Source organism: Eschrichtius robustus, chromosome X (assembly GCF_028021215.1).
Source record: "Eschrichtius robustus isolate mEscRob2 chromosome X, mEscRob2.pri, whole genome shotgun sequence".
Taxonomy (NCBI): Eukaryota; Metazoa; Chordata; class Mammalia; order Artiodactyla; family Eschrichtiidae; genus Eschrichtius; species Eschrichtius robustus.
In genome coordinates, this window is record NC_090845.1 from 133,979,325 (window position 1) to 133,993,408 (window position 14,084).

General features: G+C 43.3%; 1 pseudogene; it reads right to left on the reverse strand.

Moving 5' to 3' along the window:
• Positions 1-445: 445 nt before the first annotated feature.
• LOC137756479 (homeobox protein Hox-D1-like) overlaps positions 446-14,084 on the reverse strand; it is a 29,611-nt pseudogene continuing 15,972 nt past the window's right edge.

Here is a 14,084-nt window from a genome sequence, read left to right on the forward strand (position 1 = left end):
ATCCATGAGTTCATAGTAAGATTTCAAAAGTACTGAATAAATACATAAATGGGGGAGAAGAGACAAATTTTTTGTGCTGAAGAATTTCAAATCATTTATGTAGACACTCCCCCACTTAAGGAGGTGGAACATATAACCCTCACTCCTTAACTGTGGGTTGCACATAGTGACTTCCTTCCAAATACTAGAGTATGGAAACAGGGGAGGAAAAGAGTAACTATTTGGTGGAGAAGCCTCAACAACACTATCTCAGCCAGGTGATCAAGGTCAATATCAGCAGTGGGAAGTCATGTTGATAGTATGTACCCTTGATATGATGCAATGAGAAGGGCACTTCACCTTTCTGGTCTTCCTCCCCCAAACTCATAACAACACTCTAATTATGAGAGAAACACAAGACAAATTCGAGTAGAGGGACATCCTACAGTATTCTTTACCAGTACTCCTCAAAATTGTCAATGTCATCAAAAAAAAAAAAAAAGTAAAGTTTGAGAAACTGGCACTGCAAAGAGAAGTTTAAGAAAATATGACAGCTACATGGACCGTGGTATGCTGGATGTGATCCTATAACAAAAGAAAGAACATTAGGTAAAGACTAAATATAAAAATATAATATAAATTAATTACTATTATAAGTATTAAATTGAATATTAATATTACATAATTAAGTTGAGCAATTAAGTAATTAAATTAATGATAAATGTTAAATATGAATACATAAACATATAGTTATCATGAATATAATACAAAAAGAAAATACAAAATCTACCTCAGAGAAAATACGGCCTACAAGGCCAAAAATATTTACAATTTCGCCACTTGCGGGAAAAGTTTGTTGACCACTGATGTAAAGCAAAATAACACGAATATATTGACGGGTTTATAACGTAGGTAGAAGCAAAAGCCCCAGGCCCGAAGCTGTAACCCTGTGGCGGGAGCCTCAGTAACAGCATGACAGACACCTAAAACTCTGAGGGAGGGTAATGTTTCTCTCCGTAAGGGAAAACTTTTGTCCAAAACGTGAGAGGTAACTGTTTTGCTATTTTTCTATTATCTCATCACTTGGTCATCTAGGCAAGTCCATTCAAGGGACGTACACAACAGAGTGAGGAGACTAAAGACCCCGCACACAGAGTTAGAGGACCAGGAGGGGAGTCTCCTGGTGGCCAGAGAGTGAGGGAAGATAGCGGAAAGGAGCAAATATAAGCAAGGGGTTCCATCAAGTTGTAGGAATTCCTGGGTTTGACCTGAGCTGTGCATGCAGAAGTCTCACCATAAACAGAATACGAAAAGCATGGCGAATTGAACAATTGCCCAAGGGTCAGACTGGGCCCTGGCTGATTCACAAACACTATGGATCTAAATATCACTGCACCAACCACAGCAAAATGCACATTTATTTCAAGCACATGTGGAACATCCACCAAGATAGATTACATCCTGTGCCATAAAAACACATTTAAAAAATTTAAATGATGCAGAGTATGTTCTCTGACAATAAAGGAATCAAACTAGAAATCAAACAATAATGGAAGGATAAGAAGAATCTCAAAACACTTGGAAATTAAACAATTATCCATAGGTCAAAGAGAAATTCTCAAGGAAATAGAAACGGTACTGAACTGAATTAAAATGAAAGTGCAACATATTAAAATTTCTGAGGTGCAGCTAAATCAGTGTTAAGAGGGAAAATTATAGCATTTAATGCTTAGATTAAGAAAGAAGAAAGACCACAAATCAATAATCTTTGCTTCCACCTTAAACTGAGAAAGAAAAAGAAGAAAAAACTTCACCCAAAGCAATCAGAAAACAAACACACACCAATAAACAGACAAAAAACAGAAGAAAAAAATAGAAATCAGAAAGAAAAGAAAATCATGGAAAGCAAAACTGGTTCATTGAAAAGATCAATAAAGTTGATAAAACTCTAGCCAGATAAACAAAGTAAAAAAAGAGAAGACATGAATTGCTAATATCAGAAAGGAAACACTGAATATCACTACAAGTCTACAAGCCCTACACTAAAGATGTTGGGATCGGAAGGAAACACTAAGAACAAATCTATGCACCTAAATTCAAGAACTTAAATGGAACTGTACAATTCCTCAAAATTCAGAAGCTACCCAATTCACCCTAGATGAAATGCATAACCTGAATAGTACTACAACTGTTCAAGAACTGATATCATACGTTTAAAGTTTCTAAAGAGGAAATCTTTAGAACTAGAGAAACATCAAAAAATCAAGCGGAAACTGTCAGAACCAACTTTGTCAGAACTCTGAAAAACAGTCAAAGGTTTGCAGCAACCAAGCTATCAAGATTGTGAGCACCTCCGGGTAAGGGTCATGTGTCATGCTCTGTGGTCCTGGTGCCCACTATGGTTCTTGGCACTCAGTGGGAGATCAGAAAGCGTTTGTTAAATAACATCTTACTCACAGCTCACGCGATCTGGTTGCATCAACTTTATTTGGCCTCCAATACATGTAACATGTCAGCATGACCATAAACACAAACAGGAGCAGTAACACAAGCACACGTCTCCAAACATCTGTAGGAGAGGTGCCTGATCCTTACACAGGCACATCAATGCTGTGAAAGAACAAAATGAGGGCAAGAGAGGGGCTTCCCTGGTGGCGCAGTGGGCAAGAATCCGCCTGCCAACGCAGGGGACACGGGTTCGAGCCCTGGTCCGGGAAGATCCCACATGCCTCGGAACAACTAAGCCCGTGCGCCACAACTACTGAGCCTGCGCTCTAGAGCCCGCAAGCCACAACTACTGAAGCCTGCGTGCCTAGAGCCCATGTTCCACAACAAGAGAAGCCACCGCTCACCACAACTAGACAAAGCCCGCGTGCAGCAATGAAGACCCAACACAGCCAATAAATGAATGAATGAATGAATGAATGAATGAATAAACAAACAAATAAATGGGAAAAAAAAGCTCTGTAAAAAAAAATGATGGCAAGAGAGAGCTGTTCACAGAACGAGCAAGCTGAGCCAGCGTCCTCCACGTGCTGGAGGGACAGTGGTGGCACTTAGGAGGAAATGGCCAACCAGGCGCAGTAGGAGGGCAGGTTAGGTCTGGGGAGGGGCACAATGTTCTGATGAGTTCCAGAAGCACAAAACCAAGTCCTTTCCTAAATTATCCTCTGGCACATTCAAGAGACAGAGACCTTTGACTCTCCTCCTAACAGGATAAACATTCTGGCCCCTCCCAGCTAGTGTACACGTTAAATGTCAGTACACAAGAAACGAGTGCCTGCACAGTCCAAATTCCAGGCCTCACAGTCCTATCATTATTACAGAAAAGTGAGCGTACGAAACAAGTATTTAGTAATTTAGTGTCATTTTTGCTTAAGTCAAAAGGACCTAAGACTTTTGTGTTTGGTTAGCAGCTCCACCATTCTAGTGACAGAGAGGTCAAGACAGTAAGTTGATAGATACCTAAGCAAAAAAATAAGCCTATGACCAAAATTCAGATGGAAATGCAATTGTGCACATGACCGACCATAGGTTAGAGAATTCATAATACACAATGAGGATGCTCAGCTGGTGTTTTTAGCCCCTCATCGAGATTTCATGCTTGCCTGGGTCTGGGGCCATGATGTCGAGCAGTCACTGGACGGAGCCTGACCTGAAAGAATAAAGAGAACACAGGTGAACTCAATGTGTTTCTTTTTTTTTTTTTTTTTTTGAAATGTATTTACTTTTTATACAGCAGGTTCTTATTAGTTATCTGTTTTATACATATTAGTGTATATATGTCAATCCCAATCTCCCAATGCATCCCACCACCACCACCACCCACACCCCTGCTTTCCCCCCCTTGGTGTCCATACGTTTGTTCTCTACATCTGTGTCTCTATTTCTGCCCTGCAAACCGGTCCATCTGTACCATTTTTCTAGGTTCCACATATATGCGTTAATACACGATATTTGTTTTTCTCTTTCTGACTTACTTCACTCTGTATGACAGTCTCTAGATCCATCCACGTCTCTACAAATGACCCAATTTCGTTCCTTTCTATGGCTGAGTAATATTCCATTGTAGATAGGTACCACATCTTCTTTATCCATTCATCTGTCGATGGGCATTTAGGTTGCTTCCATGACCTGGCTATTATAAATAGTGCTGCAGTCAACATTGGGGTGCATGTGTCTTTTTGAATTATGGTTTTCTCCGGGTATATGCCCAGTAGTGGGATTGCTGGGTCATATGGTCATTCTATTTTTAGTTTTTTAAGGAACCTCCGTACTGTTCTCCATAGTGGCTGCATCAATTTACATTCCCACCAACAGTGCAAGAGGATTCCCTTTTCTTCACACCCTCTCCAGCATTTGTTGTTTCCAGATTTTCTGATGAGGCCCATTCTAACTGGTGTGAGGTGATACCTTATTGTAGTTTTGATTTGCATTTCTCTAATAATTAGTGATGTCGAGCAGCTACTCATGTGCCTCTTGGCCATCTGTATGTCTTCTTTGGAGAAATGTCTATTTACGTCTTCTGCCCATTTGTGGATTGGGTTGTTTGGTTTTTTTTAATATTGAGCTGCACGAGCTGTTTATATATTTTGGAGATTAATCCTTCGTCCGATGATTCGTTTGCAAATATTTTCTCCTATTCTGAGGGTTGTCTTTTCGTCTTGATTGTAGTTTCCTTTGCTTTGCAAAAGCTTTTAAGTTTCATTAGGTCATTTGTTTGTTTTTGTTTTTATTTCCATTACTCTAGGAGGTGGATCAAAAAAGATCTTGCTGTGATTTATGTCAAAGAGTGTTCTTCCTGTGTTTTCCTCTAAGAGTTTTATAGTGTCTGGTCTTACATTTAGGTCTCGAATCCATTTTGAGTTTATTTTTGTGTATGGTGTTACGGAGTGTTCTAATTTCATTCTTTTAAATGTAGCTGTCCAGTTTTCCCAGCACCACTTATTGAAGAGACTGTCTTTTCTCCATTGTATATCCTTGCCTCCTTTGTCATAGATTAGTTGACCATAGGTGCATGGGTTTATCTCTGGGCTTTCTATCCTGTTCCATTGATCTATATTTCTGTTTTTGTGCCAGTACCATATTGTCTTGATTACTGTAGCTTTGTAGTATAGTCTGAAGTCAGGGGGTCTGATTCCTCCAGCTCCGTTTTTTTCCCTCAATATTGCTTTGGCTATTCGGGGTCTTAAATTTACTGAGGCTTGATTTATGACCCAAGATGTGATCTATCCTGGAGAATGTTCCGTGTGCACTGGAGGAGAAAGTGTAATCTTCTGTTTTGGGATGGAATGTCCTATAAATATCAATTCAATCTATCTGGTCTATTGTGTCATTTAAAGCTTGTGTTTCCCTATTAATTTTCTGTCTGGATGATCTGTCCATTGGTGTAAGTCAGGTGTTAAAGTCCCCCACTATTATTGTGTTACTGTCGATTTCCTCTTTTATAGCTGTTAGCAGTTGCCTTATGTACTGAGGTGCTCCTATGTTGGGTGCATATATATTTATATTTATAATTGTTAGATCTTCTTCTTGGACTGATCCCTTGATCATTATGTAATGTCCTTCCTTGTCTCTTGTAACAGTCTTTATTTTAAAGTCTATTTTATCTGATATGAGGATTGCTGCTCCAGCTTTCTTTTGATTTCCATTTGCATAGAATATCTTTTTCCATCCCCTCACTTTCAGTCTGTATGTGGCCCTAGGTCTGAAGTGTGTCTCTGGTAGACAGCATATATATGGGTCTTGTTTTTGTATCCATTCAGCGAGCCTGTGTCTTTTGGTTGGAGCACTGAATCCATTCACGTTTAAGGTAATTATTGATATGTATGTTCCTATGACCATTTTCTTAATTGTTAAGGGTTTGTTTTTGTAGGTCCTTTTCTTCTCTTGTGTTTCCCACTTAGAAAAGTTCCTTTAGCATTTGTTGTCGAGCTGCTTTGGTGGTGCTGAATTCTCGTAGCTTTTGCTTGCCTGTAAAGCTTTCGATTTCTCCGCTGAATCTGAATGAGATTCTTGCTGGCTAGAGTAATCTTGGTTGTAGGTTCTTCCCTTTCATCACTTTAAATATATTGTGCCACTCCCTTCTGGCTTGTAGAGTTTCTGCTGAAAGATCAGCTGTTAACCTTATGGGAGTGCCCTTGTATGTTATTTGTCGTTTTTCCCTTGTTGCTTTCAATAATTTTTCTTTGTCTTTACTTTTTGTCAATTTGATTACTATGTGCCTTGGCGTGTTTCTCCTTGGGTTTATCCTGCCTGGGACTCTCTGCGCTTCCTGGACTTGGGTGGCTATTTCCTTTCCCACGTTAGGGAAGTTTTCACCTATAATCTCTTCAAATATTTTCCCGGGTCCTTTCTCTCTCTCTTCTCCTTCTGGGACCCCTATAATGCGAATGTTGTTGCATTTAACGTTGGCCCAGAGGTCTCGTAGGCTGTCTTCATTTCTTTTCATTCTTTTTTCTGTATTTTCTTCTGCGGCAGTGAATTCCACCATTCTGTCTTCCAGGCCACTTATCCATTCTTCTGCCTCAGTTATTCTGCTATTGATTCCTTCTAGTGTATTCTCCATTTCAGTTACTGTAATGTTCATCTCTGTTTGTTTGTTCTTTAACTCTTCTAGGTGTTTGTTCTTTAATTCTTCTAGGCCTTTGTTAAACATTTCTTGCATCTTCTCAATCTTTGCCTCCATTCTTTTTCCGAGGTCCTGGATCATCTTCACTATCATTATTCTGAATTCTTTTTCTGGAAGGCTGCCTATCTCCACTTCATTTAGTTGTTTTTCTGGGGTTTTATCTTGTTCCTTCATCTGGTACAAAGTCCTCTGCCTTTCATTTTGTCTGTCTTTCTGTGAATGTGGTTTTCCTTCCACAGGCTGCAGAACTGTAGTCCTGAATGTGTTTCTTATTGAAACACCTTGATCTCAAAATGAGCAAAGGATTGTTCTCAGATGGGAGTTTAAATGGCACCCTTCTTTGGAGGTATTCATAGGTACACTTCAAACTGAAAACGTTTAAGCCTTCCTCATACCCCGTGAGGAAAGTTGGCAGACAGGCAGTATATGAGAAAACAGATCCAAACCCCACACCCAAAAGGGACTAAGAAGGATGAGAAGAGCCCACATGTGATCATGTCACTCTGCTGCTTAATTCTCCACCACCCATAAAATAAGGTCCACACCCCTTACTCTGATATTCAGGGCCCCTCTAAGTTGGACACAAACCCCCATATCTTCTCTATACACACTGTGATCCTATTGATTGTTTTCCACGGTGGAAGACTTCTCTTACACTGCAGGAAGTAGGGCTGATTTTTTTTTGTGTTGGGTTGAAATCCATGTGACTAGTTAGCCACAGTTAGCACTGATTCCTGGGCTGGTTATTTAGGAAATGATCCAAGTGCTAGATTCCTCTCTTCCTTCTCTTCCTTACTTCTACATCTGAGCTCAAGAGAGGAGAAAACCTGACAAACACTACCTCAGCTCGGTGATCAAGGTAAATATCAACAGTGATAAATCAGGTTGATAGTATGTACCCTTGATATAATGTCATAAGAATGGCACTTTATCTCTCTGCTCTTCCTCCCCAAAACTCATAATCCCAGTTGAACACTTTGGACTAACACTTCTTTTTACGATGAATGGATGTCGATTTCTATTAGATACTTGCCTGTGTCGATTTAGATCTGATTTTTCTCATTCAACCTGTTATTGTAATAAGGCAATCCTGGGCTTACTCATTCCCAGATGCACCCCTCATTCCTCATTGCTCTGCTCTAGATTATACAGGGGCTGACCCCTGCAGGCTGCAACTCAAACTAGCCAACATGTGGCTGCCATTTTGGTTCAGCTAACTGGAAATACCATCAAGAGATTAGAACCCTGGAAGATAGAGCAGTCAGAGATTTTCTCCTTCCTCTGCATCAGGTGGCTTCTCCTTCAATGGTTATGTATTCTCCATGGCTTCAGCCACCATCAGATTGACCCATCATGGCTCCAGATCCTGTTGAACCCAACACCCAGGTTCCAGTAACACTATCTCCTCTCTTGGTCCCTCCGTGCTAGACGTGAGAGTGATTTTCTCGTGTTGCTAATAAATGGGTTTCCCAAGTCTCCACTGCTTGGTTTCTCTATCACTTGTGTAACCAATCCCCTGCATTAAATTCCCTCTGTGTTAAATATTTACAGTGCTTTCTATTTCCCTGGACAATCCCTGACTGTTACATGTGGCCAATTATATTGATTGATCTTCTAGTGTTAAACTTCTTTGCATTACTGGGATAAACCCAGCTCTGTCACCAGCAGTTAAATACGATTGTCTCTTCTGTAATTAATAATAATAATAATCAAATAAAACACCCCCGGGCTCTGAAACTTCCCCCAAATAACATATCTCTCATCATCATCTTCACAGCCTTCTCAAAAATAATTTTTACACTCCCTAGTTTTCTGATATATATTGAAAAAATTCTAATAACCTAAGTAATAGAGTGATTTAGTCAACTTGTAAAACAATTCAATCAATACACATGAAGTTATATAGTACGACCTGTGCAGTAGAGCCAAAATGGTACTCAAAGGGAAATATATAGCCTTAACTAGATGCATTAGAAAAGAAGAAATCTTTAAATCACCCAGGAAATTCAAGAAGCTAGGTAATGAACATTATATTAAACCTTAAGTAGTAGAAGGTAGGAAATAATGAAGATAAGTGTAGAAATAATGAATTAGAAAAGAGTAAGGCCAAGAAACAAATGCCAATTATTTGAAAATATTTATGAAACAGACTTTTTTTGAAAATATGACCAGATATTAAAGAAAAAATAACAAGTAAACAAGATAAGTTAAAACTGTATAAAATATAGATGCAAAAGATATTTAAGTGATGTAAAGACACAGCAAGTATGTTATATGATTCCCTCAAGATAAGCAAATGGTGGACAAGGAAAAGTTTCTACATATGAAAGTATTTCAGGTAATAAACTACAAATGAATGAGAGAATTTGAAAATTACCCCTCTGCAACCCCCAATGGATAAATGAAGGTGATGATCATCAGTGACTGCCAACTTCAGCACAAAGGACAGCAAACATTACGTTCTTCCTAATGGAAGTGCATACATCACCTATGTAGCAGTCTTGTAAATAAACAAACGAGTTAATCAAGCTCCTACCCGTAACTACCAACTTAAAGAACTATTGAGGGGCCACAGTACATGTTAAATGACACCAAAGTGTTTCATTCCACATGATCCATATAACGGGAGACTTGACAAAGTACAAGACCTGATTTATTTTCAACAACAACAAAAAAACTACAAGGAAAAAAAAAGGTGGTGCAGGGGAAACCTACTGATTAAAAAAGACTTAAGGGACCTAACCAAAAAAAAATCACAATATATAGACCATATTTGTGATCCAAACAAACTAAAAAACATTTTTTAATGTATAAGGTGAATGTGAAAAATGACTAGATATTTGGTGAAGTTAAAACTTATTTAAATTTTTAGGAATGATCATTGTTTTGGGTTTATGTTGTATAAAAGATTCCTGGTCTTTTAGAAATGCATACTGACATACTTAGAGATGAAATAGCGTGATGTCTTGGACTACCTTCACAGTATTCTATTGGCAGAGATGTGGGGAAGGTGAGGGTACACTGGAACCAGACTGGCCATGTACTGAAGATTATTGATGCTGGGTGTCAAGTATATTGGATTCGTTATACTATTCTCTACTGTTGTGTGTGTTTCACAGTTTCTGTAATAAAAGTTTTATTATAAATATCATGCAATTAAATTTGAAATCCTGGGTGAAATGGACAATATTAAAAAAAAAAAAAAAAAAAGACCAAATCGGGTCCATAAAGAAATAGAAAACTTTAAACAATACAAACTTGAACTGTATTCAACACCCAAGCTACCCGCAAATGCTCCAGGACAGGCATTTTGGGTGGCCAATTCTACCAATGGTCAGGAAAAACTAATCACCATCTTAAGTAAAGTCTTCCAAAGCATAAAAAAACTGGGAAGTGATTTAACTTATTTTCCCAGACTAGCTCTGCTTGACTATAAAGCCCGATGAGTACCCCACTCCTCCCATGAACAGAACACTTGAGCCAAGTTCACCCACACAGTAGCAAATATCCTACGCAAACTAATAGCATATTCAATGTAGCAGTGAGTTAAATGAACAGACAGGTGTGGCTAAAGAATGAAAATATGATTTAAACTAGAAAATAGTTCAATTGTAATTCTCCACAATAACAAGTTAGGAGAAAACATTGAAGCGTGTCAGTGGGTATGGAAAAAGCCTCTGAAAGCAATTCAACATGAGTACAACTTTTAGCAAATTAAGATTAGAAGGGAACTGCCCCTTCCTGATATCTACAGCAAACATACTTAAATGTGAAATGTTTGATGCACTCCCATTAAAGACAGGGACAAGACATAGATGTATGCTCTCCCCTCTACAATGCAAAAGTTCACTGGAACACACAGTCAGAACTATGCATATCAAAGTAAATGAGAAGTATGAATATTGAAAAAGAGATAATATTTTGGGACAGTATGGTCATCTACCTAGAGAATTCAAAGAAATCGGTACATGGAATACTCGAGTTAATAAGAGACCAGAGAAATATTGTATGGAAGATCACAACCAAGAGCCTTGCCACACACACACAAAAAGCACCAACTATTTAGAAGATGTAATAGAAACTACCCCATTCGCAAGAGCGACAAAATCCAAAAATTACCTAAGAAGAAGCCTAACAAAAGTATATAAGATCTTAATGGACGCTACTATACAGTACAGGCTACTCATCAGTATAAACTTACTGATCGATTCAGGTAAAAAAAAAAAAAAAAAAGTCGCAAATAAATCAAGCAGTATATCACATTCATTTCTGGGGAACAGACTGTTGTAAAGGTGTCAAGTCTGCTTAAATTATTTACAGGTTTAGGGCCTTACCTGTAGCTGCCACGATGGCGATGAAGTGTAGACTGCTGTCTTCTGCTCCCAGAACCAACCCTCGCAAACTAGAGAAGGGAAAAATGAAACTAATGAAAAACACGGTATCAACAACCAAAGCTGAACAACAGAACGTGAGAAACCTCTGGAGGAGACTCAAGACTGTGTTGAACAGGACAATAAAAGTAAAATCCCAGAGGAGAGAGGGGAAGGGTCTGTGATCCAAACAATATGAGAAATAACTGCCCGTCATCAACGTTCCCACAGACGCCAGGTCCTGTGAGCTGCTTCACGAAGCTCACGCGCATCCCTGCAGCCCCTACAAGACACGGCTCGTCACACCCACTCGCTTCACAGGTGAAGAACCTGAGGCCACGGGGCTTGGGAATCTTCCCAGGGTCACGTGCTGCTAAGTGACGGGGTGGGGACCAGAGCCCTGGTCTGACTTCCTCTCGAGCCCATGCTGCGCCCACCCACCCCCGGCCCATGGCCGACCTCCTGACTGGCGACCCATCGCTCTTCTCGGTGCTACACGGTGTCTTGCAGTTGACAAAAAGCAGGCCCAAGAAAGGAAGGTGCCAAGGAGAAGCAGAGGCAGTGTGGGGCTGGTCTGTGGTTTGCTGAGATCCGCCACTGCCAGGTGCCGGCATTTCTGTCCAGTGCCGGCACCTTCCCGCGTGACGGCGCCCCGTCCCTGTTCCTGCCCTGGGGCCCTCCTGCCCAACGGGAGCCCGGCCTGCTGAGCTGCTCATGGCTGAGCCACGGGCAGGGAGGGACTGAGACTGCCTGGGACTGACTGTAAGGCCCCAGTGCCTACCGGGACAAGGCCCCTCCAGGAGCCTCCTCAGATACTGGAGGGAAGTGAACGCTGGCAGACACCCCGAGACCCTGGCGGCAGTGAGGGAGGGGAGCGGCTGGAGGGCCTCTGGGCTGGGGGCATCAGGGCGCGGAAGCCAAGGGCAGGGGCCGCAGGGCGAGGCTGGGAAAGGCAGGCCTTGGACGTCACCAGGGCTTGTGCCTGCCCAACTGAAGGGTCCCGAGACCCGGCTGAGAAAGACCCCCACGGTGCCACACAAACCCACTGCCGGGGCCTGGCTGGCACCTGGGAGGGAGGGGGACCAGGAAGGAGGCAGCTCCTACGGGACCCAGGGGGCGAGGGAGGGCCCGAGGAGGGGGGCAGCAGGCAAGGCCACACAGGCGGGCCCGCCCAAGGAGGCCCCAGCCTTCGGGCCCCTTCCGAGGAGCCACCGACGGCCTCCACCGAAATTCGCAGCCTCCGAGGTCACGTCCCTACAGGAGGAACTGACCTGAAAGAATGCTCTGTAAGCCACTTTAGAAGCACAAAGACCAGGGAGCAGGCCCGAATCTAGGCCTGGGAGCTCCATCCAGGATGCCAGTCCTTAGGCTGAAAGGCACCTCGGGAGGTCCTCTTCCACACCCTCTTAGCTCTCCCCTTTCAGAAATAGGGCAGTGGCGCTCACAGAGGGCAGACGACCCTGCTTAGTGGCAGAGCTGGGACAGGGGACCTCGGATCCTCGCAGACGGGCCTTTCCAAGGTGCCACTCTGTCCCCTCCACAGTGGCTATGAAGGACAAAGTCGCCCACAACGGCCAGAGAACGCGCATCGCCAAACCCACCATCCTATCCTCCCACCTGCGGTGAAGACGGACGACTCTCATTCGGGTTTCGGCGCGTCTGACACCCAGACCCTCATCTATTTCCAAATGCACGTGGACGGGGGCTTCCTCCGGTCACGTCTAGGTCGGCAAGTAGGAAATTTCCTTGGGAGTCAGTCCGTGTCACTTAGGCCCGTTCAAAAGCGTCTAAGCTGAAAGCAAACAAAATCATTCTATGTATCCTCAAGGTAACAGCGAGACAGGGCCCCCGGGGTGGAGGTGGAGGTGGAGGTGGGGCAGGGGCGGGCGTGGGGAAGGAGAGCAGGGCTGGCCTGGGAGCGCACCAGTGAAATGCTCGCTTTCAATGGGACAGGCTACACGCTGAAGCCCCAAATCAAGTCCTTCAAAGGGCAAGTACCCACAGAGACCCAAGGTGGACGTGGGAGGCCAGGATCGGGGGCAGCAGAAGCCAAACCACCCCACTGCGGAAAGGAAACAGGGCTTTCGAGGCAGCCTGCAGGGAAGCTGAATCCGACGGTCTGGGAAGGCGATGGGAAAAGGACACACGCAGGTGTTCCAAAAGTGAGCACTCTTGGGCCACGAGAAGGGCTTCTACGGGAAGAAATGGACGCTGAAGACAATCCCTCTGTGATCCGCACAGGGATGAGGTCTGGGGGCAGGCAGAGGAGAGAAAGGCTGCAGTCCCAGCACAGATGCTGGATGGGGGGCTGCCGCGCCCATGACCGTGGGGGGAGCACAGAGAACCGCACACCGTCCCCTCGGGGCTCCTCACCAGCCTCCAGACTTTGGCAACCTGTTTTAAGAAACGTTTAGTTTTAGCTGAAGAGGCCTGAGCAGTGGCAGGTGATTTAGGGAAACGCTTGCTTTGATGATTAGATCATATTACCTGTTGGAGTTACGTGATTGTCACTTTTTCATCCTCCTTCATAGTGAGTAATACAATTTACATGTCTGTGCAGTGCAGTGTGTGTGCTATGTATATATATAACATGTGTGTAGAATATATGTGCCTATATACACATGCATCGCCATACCACATGTATGTATAGGGAACGCGTCATGTATGTTCCAGTACCCAGACTGAGGTCATCCACAGGGCCCTGAAGGGCACAGACACTCACGCCCCGTGGGGGTGCTGAGAGTCCTCCAGCCCGGCAGTCCCCGTGCTTTGAATGCAGGCTTGCCGCCTGCCTGACAGCCAGTCTGCCCGGGGAAGTGAGCCTGCAGGAGAACGTGGGGCCACCACGCCGCCGGGAGAGAAGGGAGCAGAGTGGGCAGTGGAAGGAGAGAGCAGGGCCCAAGCCTGAGCAGAAGAGCCGCCTGCCGAGGGCCGTGCCTCGGACCCCCACATCCAGGACCCTTCTCCATCCTCACACCCTCAGTTCTAGACCCTCACCCTCCTCCCTGGCCCTCGTGTCCATTTCACGAGAGATGGTGACCCGATGGGGCTGGGGAGGCCGGCCACGTGGGCAGAATCCAGTGTCAGGCTCTCATGGGCACTAA